This window comes from Schistocerca serialis, chromosome 4 (genome assembly GCF_023864345.2).
Source record: "Schistocerca serialis cubense isolate TAMUIC-IGC-003099 chromosome 4, iqSchSeri2.2, whole genome shotgun sequence".
Classification (NCBI taxonomy): Eukaryota; Metazoa; Arthropoda; class Insecta; order Orthoptera; family Acrididae; genus Schistocerca; species Schistocerca serialis.
In genome coordinates, this window is record NC_064641.1 from 65208857 (window position 1) to 65220301 (window position 11445).

General features: G+C 47.3%; 1 long non-coding RNA gene across 2 annotated transcripts in view; it reads left to right on the forward strand.

Moving 5' to 3' along the window:
* The window catches only part of LOC126474191 (uncharacterized), a 49040-nt gene extending 40613 nt beyond the window's left edge, over positions 1 to 8427 (forward strand). For both annotated transcript variants that reach the window (XR_007586581.1, XR_007586582.1), the window contains exon 3: positions 7994 to 8427. This is a non-coding gene — a long non-coding RNA (uncharacterized LOC126474191). The remainder of the gene's footprint in view (positions 1 to 7993) is intronic.
* Positions 8428 to 11445: the final 3018 nt, after the last annotated feature.

Sequence of the window (11445 nt, forward strand, 5' to 3'; positions counted from 1 at the left end):
GCACCCTGCGGTGTTGCTTTTAACTGCGACAACGACCTTGGACTTTTTTGCGCCTAAGATCCAGCACGGTAGCCAGTCCGTTGTGGTGGGGCCGCCATGTACCCTCTTGGTTGTAGCCCCCTGACAACGACGAGGTGTTCACTTCGTCCGGCGCGTCCATCGGGGTCCGAGGGATCATCAGGTGGCCACTGGTGCCTTCATCTTGGCCTTTGAGGGTGATGTCTTACCCGAAAAGGTTAAGGTGATGGTTTACCGTTGTGATGTGAAGCCGTATATCCCTCCTCCGATGCGGTGTTTTAAATGCTGCACATGTCATCTCGCTGTACTTCCGGCATCACGTGTCGGGATTGTGGACGTCCTTCGCATCCTGATACTCCATGTGCCCCGCCTCCTATCTGTGTTAACTGCAGAGAACGCCATTCCCCCTGCTCGCTGGACTGTCGGATCTTCCAGAAAGAACGGAAGATAATGGAATATAAAACCCTGGACCGCCTGACCTATTCTGAGGCTAGGCGGAAATATGAGAGACTCCATCCTGTGCCAATGACGTCAACGTACGCCGCTGCTGCAACGACGGTTCTTCCATCTCCTGTGTCGTCCCATACGGTCGACCATCGGGGACATCAGCTCCCCCTTCCCAGCCGGAGAAGCGTAAGACTTCTTCGGCTACTCTCGCCAGGAAGGGATCCCTTGGGGACCTCCCTTCGCAAGTTCCGACCAGTGGAAAAGCGGATGCCCGCAAGTGGTTGAAACAACCGTCAGTCCCTGGTCGTAGGGCCTCACGGTCGTCGTCTGTCCCTGAGACTGACCCAGTGAAGCCCATGAAGCCTGAACCACCGAAGGCACAGCGCGACAAGCAGAAAAAGAAGAAAGTCCCCAAGACCAACGATATTGCGGTGGCACCCATCCCACCGCTTCCTACAAGCTCTGCCTCTGAGGACGAGGTGGAGATTCTGGCGTCCGCTGAGGACCTCGATCTCGCCGGTCCCTCAGACGCAATGGATAGCATTTGCACGGGTGCTCAATCGGAGGCAGCAGGTGACCCAGCGGCGTAATCTGCCTTCCCAGTCCCGTCACGCCTTTCCCAGCCATGGCCAACACCATCCTCCAGTGGAACTGCAGCGGTTTCTTCCACCATCTAACTGAGCTCCGCCAACTTACCAGCCTTCACCCTTTCTTCTGCATTGCTCTTCAGGAAACTTGGTTTCCAGCAATGCGAACCCCCGCCCTCCGTGGCTATCGGGGTTATTATAAGCACCGAGGAGCTTATGAAAGGGTGTCTGGTGGCGTCTGCATATATGTCCTTCACACTCTGCACAGCGAGTCTGTCCCTCTCCAAACACCTTTAGAGGCTGTCGCTGTTCGGGTGTGGACGCCACAGGCTGTTACCGTCTGCAATCTTTACCTTCCACCGGATGGTGATGTCTCGCAGCATGTTCTGGCTGCTCTGGTAGCCCAATTGCCACCACCTTTCTTGTTATTGGGCGACTTCATCGCCCATAACCCTCTGTGGGGTGGGTCAGTGGCAACAGGTCAAGGCGCCATCGTTGAGCATTTATTGTCGCAGCTCGATCTCTTGCTGTTAAATGATGGTGCCTTCACACACTTCAGTGTGGCGCATGGCACGTACTCCGCCATTGACCTTTCAATCTGTAGCCCTAGCCTCTTACCGTCTGTCCAATGGAGTGTGCATGACGACCTGTGTGGTAGTGACCACTTTCCGATCTTTCTGTCACTACCACAGCGTCACTCTTCTGGGCGCCCTAGCAGATGGGCTATGAATAAGGCTGACTGGGACTTGTTCTCCTCCACTGCCGCTATTGGGCCTCTCTCTACTGATGACATTGATGCGGTGGTTCAATCGGTCACCACCGGCATCGTTACTGCCGCCGAATCTGCCATTCCCCGTTCTTCTGGGTCCCCTCGGCGGAGGGCTGTGCCTTGGTGGTCGCCTGATCTCTGAAGCGATTAAAGATCGCCGGCAGGCGCTCCAGCGTCACAAGCGACATCCCTCCATAGACCACCTTATCGCCTTCAAACGGCTGCGTGCGCGGGCCCGCCTCCTTATCCGCCAAGGCAAGAAGGACTGCTGGGAGCGGTATGTGTCCACCATTGGCCTCCATGTCACTCCATCGCAGGTCTGGGCCAAGATTTGACGCGTATACGGCTATCGGACCCCTGTCAGCGTCCCTGCGCTCTCACTGAATGGAGCAGTTTGTACTGACTCCGACGTCATTGCAAACCGCTTAGCAGAGCATTTTGCTATGAGTTCCGCTTCTGTGAATTGCCCCCAGGCCTTCCACTCCATGAAAGAGCGGGTGGAACGTCGGAGCCTTTCTTTTCGCACCCACGCTTCTGAATTTTACAATGCTCCATTCAGTGAGTGGCAATTTCACAGTGCCCTTGCCGCTTGCCCTTCTACCGCTCCCGGGCCCGATCGCATCCACTGTCAGATGCTGAAACACCTTTCAGTGGACTGCAAGCGACGCCTCCTCGACCTTTACAACCGTCTCTGGGTTGAGGGTGAGTTTTCGTCGCAATGGCGGGAAAGCATTGTCATCCCCGTTTTGAAACCGGGCAAGAGCCCTTTGGAGGTGGGCAGCTACCGCCCCATTAGCCTCACCAACGTTCTTTGCAAGCTTCTCGAACGGATGGTGAGCCGGCGCTTGAATTGGGTACTGGAGTCTCGGGGCCTCCTGGCTCCGTCTCAGGGTGGGTTCCGTAAAGGCCGCTCCACCGCCGACAATCTGGTGAGCCTGGAGTCGGCCATCCGTACTGCCTTTGCCCGCCATCAGCACCTGGTCGCTGTCTTTTTCGACATGCGGAAGGCGTACGATACGACATGGCGTCATCACATCCTTTCTACGCTTCATGGATGGGGTCTTCGGGGCCCTCTGCCGATTTTTATCCGCAGTTTCCTGTCGTATCGTACCTTCCGCGTGCAAGTCGCAGCCTCATATAGTTCCTCCCACGTCCAGGAGAACGGCGTGCCGCAGGTTTCTGTTTTAAGTGTCTGCCTGTTTTTAATAGCCATTAACGGGCTCGCTGCGGCCGTGGGAAGTTCTGTCTCCGCTTCCCTGTATGCTGACGACTTCTGCCTTTACTACAGCTCTACTGTCATTGCAGCTGTTGAACGTCAGCTACAGGGCGCTATCCGCAAGGCACAGTCTTGGGCTGTAGCTCATGGGTTCCAGTTTTCGGCAGCCAAGACCTGCGTTATGCATTTCTGCCGGAAACGTACTGTCCACCCGGAGCCGCAGCTTTCTCTTAACGGCGAACTTCTTTCAGTGGTGGAATCACACAGGTTTTTGGGGGTGGTTTTCGATGCCCGGTTGACTTGGCTGCCTCATATCCGGCAGCTCAAACAGGCGTGTTGGCGGCATCTCAATGCTCTGCGATGTTTGAGCCACACCCGCTGGGCTGCCGACCGATCTACCCTGTTCCGGCTCTACCAGGCATTAATCCAGTCTCGTCTGGATTATGGGAGCCTGGCTTATGGCTCAGCTTCCCCATCTGCGTTGCGGGTGCTGGACCCAATCCTCCATAGCGGGATACACCTTGCCACTGGTGCTTTCCGCACCAGCCCTGTGAACAGCATACTAGTGGAGGCAGGTGTCCCTCCACTGCGGATAAGACGCCAACAATTACTGGCTGCTTATGCGGCCCATGTTTTTAGCTTGCCCGGGCATCCAAATTACCGTGTCCTGTTCCCGCAGTCAGTCGTCCATCTGCCAGACCGTCGGCCCCGGTCGGGTTGTCCGACTGCCGTACGCGTCAAGGAGCTTCTCTCCGGGCTTGGGTTTTTCCCTGTTCCACCTCCTTTCCTGGCACCTCTGCGTACACCACCGTGGTGTGTTCCTCGCCCTTGCTTTCGGTTCGACTTGGCACAGGGCTTGAAGGACTCAGTCCCTCCAGAGGCCTTCCGCCGCCGTTTTTATTCCATCCTGGCCACGTATCAGGGCTCTGGAATTGTTTACACTGACGGTTCGATGATTGCTGGTCGTGTCGGGTATGCGCTAACTCTAGAGGACCATTCCGAACAACGTTCCTTGCCGGATGGCTGCAGCATTTACACTGCTGAGCTGGTCGCCATCTTTCGTGCCCTAGAGTATATCTGCTTCTGCTCAGGTGAGTCCTTCGTTATCTGTAGCGATTCCCTGAGCGGTTTACGAGCTCTCGACCAGTGTTTTCCTCGTTCTCGTCTGGTGATGGCTATCCATGAGTCCCTGCATACTCTTGCACGTTGCGGCCGCTCTGTGGTCTTTGTTTGGACCCCAGGCCATGTTGGGATCCCCGGGAATGAGAATGTTGACCGCCTGGCGAAAGAGGCCACCAGTCAACCACCTCTGGAGATTGGCCTCCCAGCGACTGATTTGCGGGCCCTATTACACTGCAAAATTTTCGATTTATGGGACGCTGAATGGCGCAACCTGCCCGTACCAAACAAACTCCGTCGTATCAAGGCGTCGAGACTGTGTGGCGGTCGTCCATTCGGGTCTCCCGTCAGGAGTCTGTTGTCCTCTGCCGGCTGCGCATTGGGCACACTCGGCTGACACACAGCCACTTATTGCGCCGTGAGGACCCACCTCTGTGTTGCTGCAGCTCCGTTTTCTCTGTGGTGCACATTTTATTGGAGTGTCCGCTTTTAGCTGTGCTCAGGCGGACGTTCGCACTGCCTGACACGCTCCCTGCTGTGGCTGGCTTAGTTTTACGTTTTATTCGGGCAGGGGGTTTTTATCATTTAATCTGAGTGTTTGTGTTTTATTTTATCGTTTTGTGTTGATTCTGGCTTTTGGCCTACGGTTTTAAACTCGGTTTTTAATGTGTTCTCGGTGATTGACATTTCCTTTTTTTGTTCCTATGGTCGGCCAGCCACCGTCAGACTCTGTGTGATTTCATTTGTTTTGCCTGGTCTTTATCTCCGTTTCTCTTGTTCTGTGTCGTCTGTGTTCTATTCTGTTAATCGTTTTTCTTCTCTGTGGGTGTTTTTAGGATTTGGAAAAAGGGACCGATGACCGTAGCAGTCTGGTCCCTTTAATCCCACAAACCAACCAACTATGATGATGCCAGATATTGCATTCAGTGGAAAATCCATGTTGGAATTCCAGATATTGCATTGATATGTTTAACTGGATCTCTGGAGTATGCCTGTGTTTTACACTAAGTGGTAATACTTACCTGTAAAAATGTTGAATGCCTTGAATGCGTTTTGCTCCACAGTTTTTAGATATTTGTTAAAGAACATCTTGTGAACACCATGAGCTGCACTGAAATTCTTTATTGTTTGGGTTTATAATCCATCAGCAGCAGCATATTATGTATCCCTATATCAGTGACGTGTGTCAGTTATAAATTCCCCCCTATGATGTTCAGCTTGATCTCCATGTCACAATAAGCAGGTTATCGTGTATGTTACTACTTTCTAATCTTATTTAGTGACTGACATGTCTTTGACTTGTGATTTCATTGTTTTCGCTATGACTTTTTTGTCAGACATGATCTAGAATTTTCACTCCTAAGATCTGACCACAGTAACATACATAACAACATGTGTACAGGGCTATTACAAATGATTGAAGCGATTTCATAAATTCACTGTAGCTCCATTCATTCACATATGGTCACGACACACTACAGATACGTAGAAAAACTCATAAAGTTTTGTTCGGTTGAAGCCGCACTTCAGGTTTCTGCCGCCAGAGCGCTCGAGAGCGCAGTGAGACAAAATGGCAACAGGAGCCGAGAAAGCGTATGTCGTGCTTGAAATGCACTCACATCAGTCAGTCATAACAGTGCAACAACACTTCAGGACGAAGTTCAACAAAGATCCACCAACTGCTAACTCCATTTGGCGATGGTATATGCAGTTTAAAACTTCTGGATGCCTGTGTAAGGGGAAATCAACGGGTTGGCCTGCAGTGAGCGAAGAAACGGTTGAACGCGTGCGGGCAAGTTTCACGCGTAGCCCACGGAAGTCGACGAATAAAGCAAGCAGGGAGCTAAACGTACCACAGCTGACGGTTTGGAAAATCTTACGGAAAAGGCTAAAGCAGAAGCCTTACCATTTACAATTGCTACAAGCCCTGACACCCGATGACAAAGTCACACGCTTTGAATTTTCGGCGCGGTTGCAACAGCTCATGGAAGAGGATGTGTTCAGTGCGAAACTTGTTTTCAGTGATGAAGCAACATTTTTTCTTAATGGTGAAGTGAACAGACACAATGTGCGAATCTGGGCGGTAGAGAATCCTCACGCATTTGTGCAGCAAATTTGCAATTCACCAAAAGTTAACGTGTTTTGTGCAATCTCACGGTTTAAAGCTTACGGCCCCTTTTTCTTCTGCGAAAAAAACGTTACAGGACACGTTTATCTGGACATGCTGGAAAATTGGCTCATGCCACAACTGGAGACCGACAGCGCTGACTTCATCTTTCAACAGGATGGTGCTCCACCTCACTTCCATCATGATGTTCGGCATTTCTTAAACAGGAGATTGGAAAACCAATGGATTGGTCGTGGTGGAGATCATGATCAGCAATTCATGTCATGGCCTCCACGCTCTCCCGACTTAACCCCATGCGATTTCTTTCTGTGGGGTTATGTGAAAGATTCAGTGTTTAAACCTCCTCTACCAAGAAACGTGCCAGAACTGCGAGCTCGCATCAACGATGCTTTCGAACTCATTGATGGGGACATGCTGCGCCGAGTGTGGGAGGAACTTGATTATCGGCTTGATGTCTGCCGAATCACTAAAGGGGCACATATCGAACATTTGTGAATGCCTAAAAAAACTTTTTGAGTTTTTGTATGTGTGTGCGAAGCATTGTGAAAATATCTCAAATAATAAAGTTATTGTAGAGCTGTGAAATCGCTTCAATCATTTGTAATAACCCTGTACTGTGAGATCCACATAAAGCTAGACATCATAAAGAAATTATAACTGACATGCATGTAATTGATATGGAGATACATGATGCCATTGATGATGGGTTATATACCCAAATAATAAACGTTCGAAGTTCAGCTCATGGTGTTTAGCAGATGTGCCTTAACAAATATCCTTTGTTTTTATGATTTCTGAAGGATTATAGCAATTTCATGTGCTGTTAAGTTTAAACTTCCTACAGAGTCTGAGAAGTACAGCATTCTGCAATTCTCTGCCTATGCATTCAATCCATAGAGGTGTTTACAATGAGTTTATGGCTGTGGCCAATTCAAGCAGCAGTACAGTCCAATAACGATCTTTGTCCAACTCTGCGTATACCTATCTGACATACTGCGTAGTAGTTATTCTCGCCCATATGACCATCAGCAACAGTGATCGGTGGTACAACTATCTGCAGTTTGATTACAAACTTCAGTCAGTAATGATGTTCCTGCCTTTCATTGACTGTTTTGTGTCAACAGAGAACAATGAGGTAATACCCAATGAGACTTGCAGAGTGGTGATTTGACATTCAATATGCCACTCCTGCAGGTGCAACCACTGTTAATTATCATTAAATGTACCATCCCACACAGAGAAGGGACTGCTTGACACTGAATGACTATAGCTATTCATGCGTAACTAGTGTGTGTGTACTCATTTTTCATTGGTCTTTGGTGAGACAATAATTATGTATTGTATTTATGGTGTTCTTCTTGACATTTTGAGTTAAAAGTAGGCTAATTAGCAAACTCCAAGTCTTTCAGGATCAAGTAAACATTTTGAAAGTATTTTTTACTTTATTCGGAAGCTAATAATTACAAGTCTTTAGTTCATTGAGAAAAGCAACAATAATTCAGCGTGATAAAATTCTAGAGAAGCGTCCTGGAAGTCACTCTAGAAATGTGAATGTGGAAAAAGTTGTGTGTTGACTGCAAGAATTTAATCCATTTGAATTGTGCATTTGTAGCCATTTCCTTTCAGTGATCTGCTTCTTGCATTGTAATCTTCTGTTAATTCAAATTGTGCTAATTTTTTCAATATTACTTTATCTTTATTTGTATTAGGATACTCCTAGAATTGCTCAGCATGAACATTCATCCCACTTCGATTTACACTATTCTACGTCATCTTTGTGCCCGACATGGACAGAAGGCACGTGCAGCTGCAGCCTGCCAGAAGCTCGCAAGCAAAAGTAAAAAGTAGAAAGTAATGTTATCTGTTGTGTTTCTAGTTCAGCCGAATTGTCATTTAATAAAAGCCAACCTGAATATGATGTAAATCAATCAGTGATTTATTTACTTCTTGTGTGACGGTTGTAAAGTGATGTATAAATCAAATATATGTATAGGTGTCATCACTCTGAATTTGTTAATAGGCACCTCAACTACAGGTAGGAGTTGTAGGAAACAAACTGGCAACAAAGCACTGTACTGTATTTATATTTAAGGCTTTTGTGTATCATATCTATATCTTTGTTAATAAATAATTGTAAAAAACACACATTTGGATTTCAACACCAATTATGTCTTTCACTCTATGCGTTTCAGGTAAATGATTTTATTTCCTTTTTAAACAAAAGAAGAAGGAAAAAGAAGCAACTTTCACCTCAAATGTCATTCTTGTTACACACTTGGTTATAATTAGTTTTTTTAATTTGTTTAGTGTACTTTCCAGTCACATTAATGTGACCATCTGTAAAAACCTGAATAACCACCTTTGACTGTGGACTGCTGTGAAACATGCAGGAAGAGAGTCAGTGAGGTTCTAAAAGTTGCCGAGGGGTGTGTAGAGCCGTGCCATCTCCAGTGCTGTGACCAGCTGTGCTAGGTTTCTTGGTTGAGAATCAGTGGTGTGAACAGCCTGATCAAGGTAGTCCCACAAATTCATGATTTTGTTCAAATCTGGGGAGTTTGGTGGCCAGGGGAGTACAGCAGACCCATCTTGGTGCTCTTCAAACCACACACATACGGCTGGGAGCTGTGTGACACATTGTGTTGTCCTGCTGGTAGATGCCATCGTTCCAAGGAAAAAAACTGCAAGTAAGGATGGACATGGTCAAGGATATATGCATAAATATGGTGATCCATTGTGCATTCCAGAATGATGTGATCAGCCAGTGTTTGCTTTCAGATGTTTCACACCATACATGCCAGTGTTCATCTGTCTGCCGGAGCATAAAATATGGTTCATCTGAATGTGATGCAGCTGGGAAGGCCACCTGTTGCCACTCAGTGGACATCCAGTCGTGGTACTGGTGTGCAAATTCCAGCCTTTGTCACTGTTAAACCTTCCTCGCATTCATTTTTCTCAGAAAATAGAGGAGCTGTGTTTATGATTATGGATTACGATTAGAATAGCGTGGATGCATAAGCCAGGCAAGTTCTGCGGACATCCATATGCAACATTATTCCCTGAGCAGTCGTTGAGGAGACACTGTTCATATGGGCAGTCAGTTGCTCAACAGTTGCACATCTATTCTCCTGTACACACATTTGCAAGTACCATCCACCCCTGTTATTTATGGCCTATAATGCACAGCTGTTGCCTCGGTGCCGGTTTTGGATAGCAGCATTTTGTCATGTGCTGTATACTTTAACCACAGCAGCAAGCAAATAAATTACAAACTTAGCCGTTTCGGAAATGCCTCTACCCTTGGCCCAAAAGCCGGTGGTCGTGCTCTTGCAGAAGTCAGATAAATCGCTCCATCTCCACGTTATGATAATGAAATCATTGTTTTCGGTGTCTCCCCCCGAAAAGCTTTGTGTACCCTCCACTGCTAGTGCTTGCACTTGTCATTTGTGAGTGGTTATTTGCACATCGATGTCGAACGTAAGTGATGGTCGCATTAATGTGACGGACCATGTATATCAACCATGTCTCTGTTACGACATTTGGCACTGTGTGCACAGCTGGAGCAAAAGACAGAGAAAGGATCTTTAGTGCAGCAAGGAACATTAATTAGCATTTTTGCATTGTAATATTTATGTATTATTATTGAATGTTTGGTAGTTATCAATTGAGTTTCAATAAAGACTTATGGATTACTGGCACATCGAATTACATGGTAATTATGTTATTTGCAGCATGATTACCCATATTGGTGACCCCAACATGATTTGATAAAAAAGAGTCGGAACTGGAAAACTTTTTTTTTTTCCTTTGTAACGATGACAGTGACAGCAGACATGCTACTGCTTTTGATGGAGACAGAAGTTAAGGCAGAGCCAACCACAACTTCAGCTGCACTGGAGTGAATGGTAGCCGAAAGTAATCAGCTAGGTAGGTATAGCACGAACTGACTGGCTCATGCCAAGCTCCCACAGTTCTGACATAACTGTCCATGGATGTGGTTCACACATATAGAAGCCATCCTTCAGCAACAAGGTGTGTGCACAGATGAAGACAAATACTTAATAACTTAGAAGGGACAGTTGTGTAGTAAACCAAAGATATTCTAGGGCAACATTCCTACTCACCGATAAAGGAGACATTGGTGTGACATTACACTTTTGTACTGAGGATTCACCTGCAAAAAGCTTTTGATGAGGAGCAGATTGGCAACAGATCACCATCACAGATATTGCAAGCTTTAAGTGTGCTCTCGCTGGTCTGGAGTTACTGCCAGAACAGTCACTATGGGTGTTGTGGCTCCATAAATTCCTGGTCTGCATCCACTCAGTTGACAGCACATCATGATTTTCCACTATGCAAACTAACGAAGAAAGCTGATGCAATAGCAGCTGTCATGTCCAAAATTCCAGCAGACTTTAAAATTGAAGGTGTACCCAATAGAAGTCACATCATGAGTATTGAAGCAGCAAACATTAACACAGAAGCAAATCAGGCACGGCAGGTGCACACACACCAGCGCATGAAAAAGGGATGGAAGCATTGGAAGATCAGGTTGAGTGGCTAAATTTGAAGCTCTTGGCAGAACAGGACACATTTCGACATCACTGCGAGCGTGCTCATGAACATCAGATGAAGCAAGGGAAGGATAATCTATGCAGATGTGATGCAACTTCATCACATTTGTGCTGGTACCACAGGTGTTTTGGGGAGCCAGCTCTGCAGTGCACCAATCCTTGCGGTTACCCAGATATGGTAGATGAATGTTAGAGGATGTCAACTTGCGTCGCCAACAATGTGTGTCTCCACAAAGCAAGATAGAGAGGCACCATGCTAATGCAGCACTTTCTACATGGTGCACCGGTCACTGCTATTGTTTGCCTATGATCACGTATCTGGCCAAAATGTTTTCATTGATTCAGGGTCAGAAGTGGCGTCTACCCCAAACAACTTTGCACTGCTACGAACAGACCAACACAGCATATGCTCACTGGTGCTAACAACTACCGCATGGTGAACAAACGATGACATTGGATCTAGGACTACTTCATGAAATTCCATACATGTTTGTTGCCGGCCTATACTCGGCACAGATTTTCTGCTGCAATTTTGTCTGTTGGCGGACTTGCTGAAATGGTGTCTGATCGAAGTATTGGTAGATGAAGAG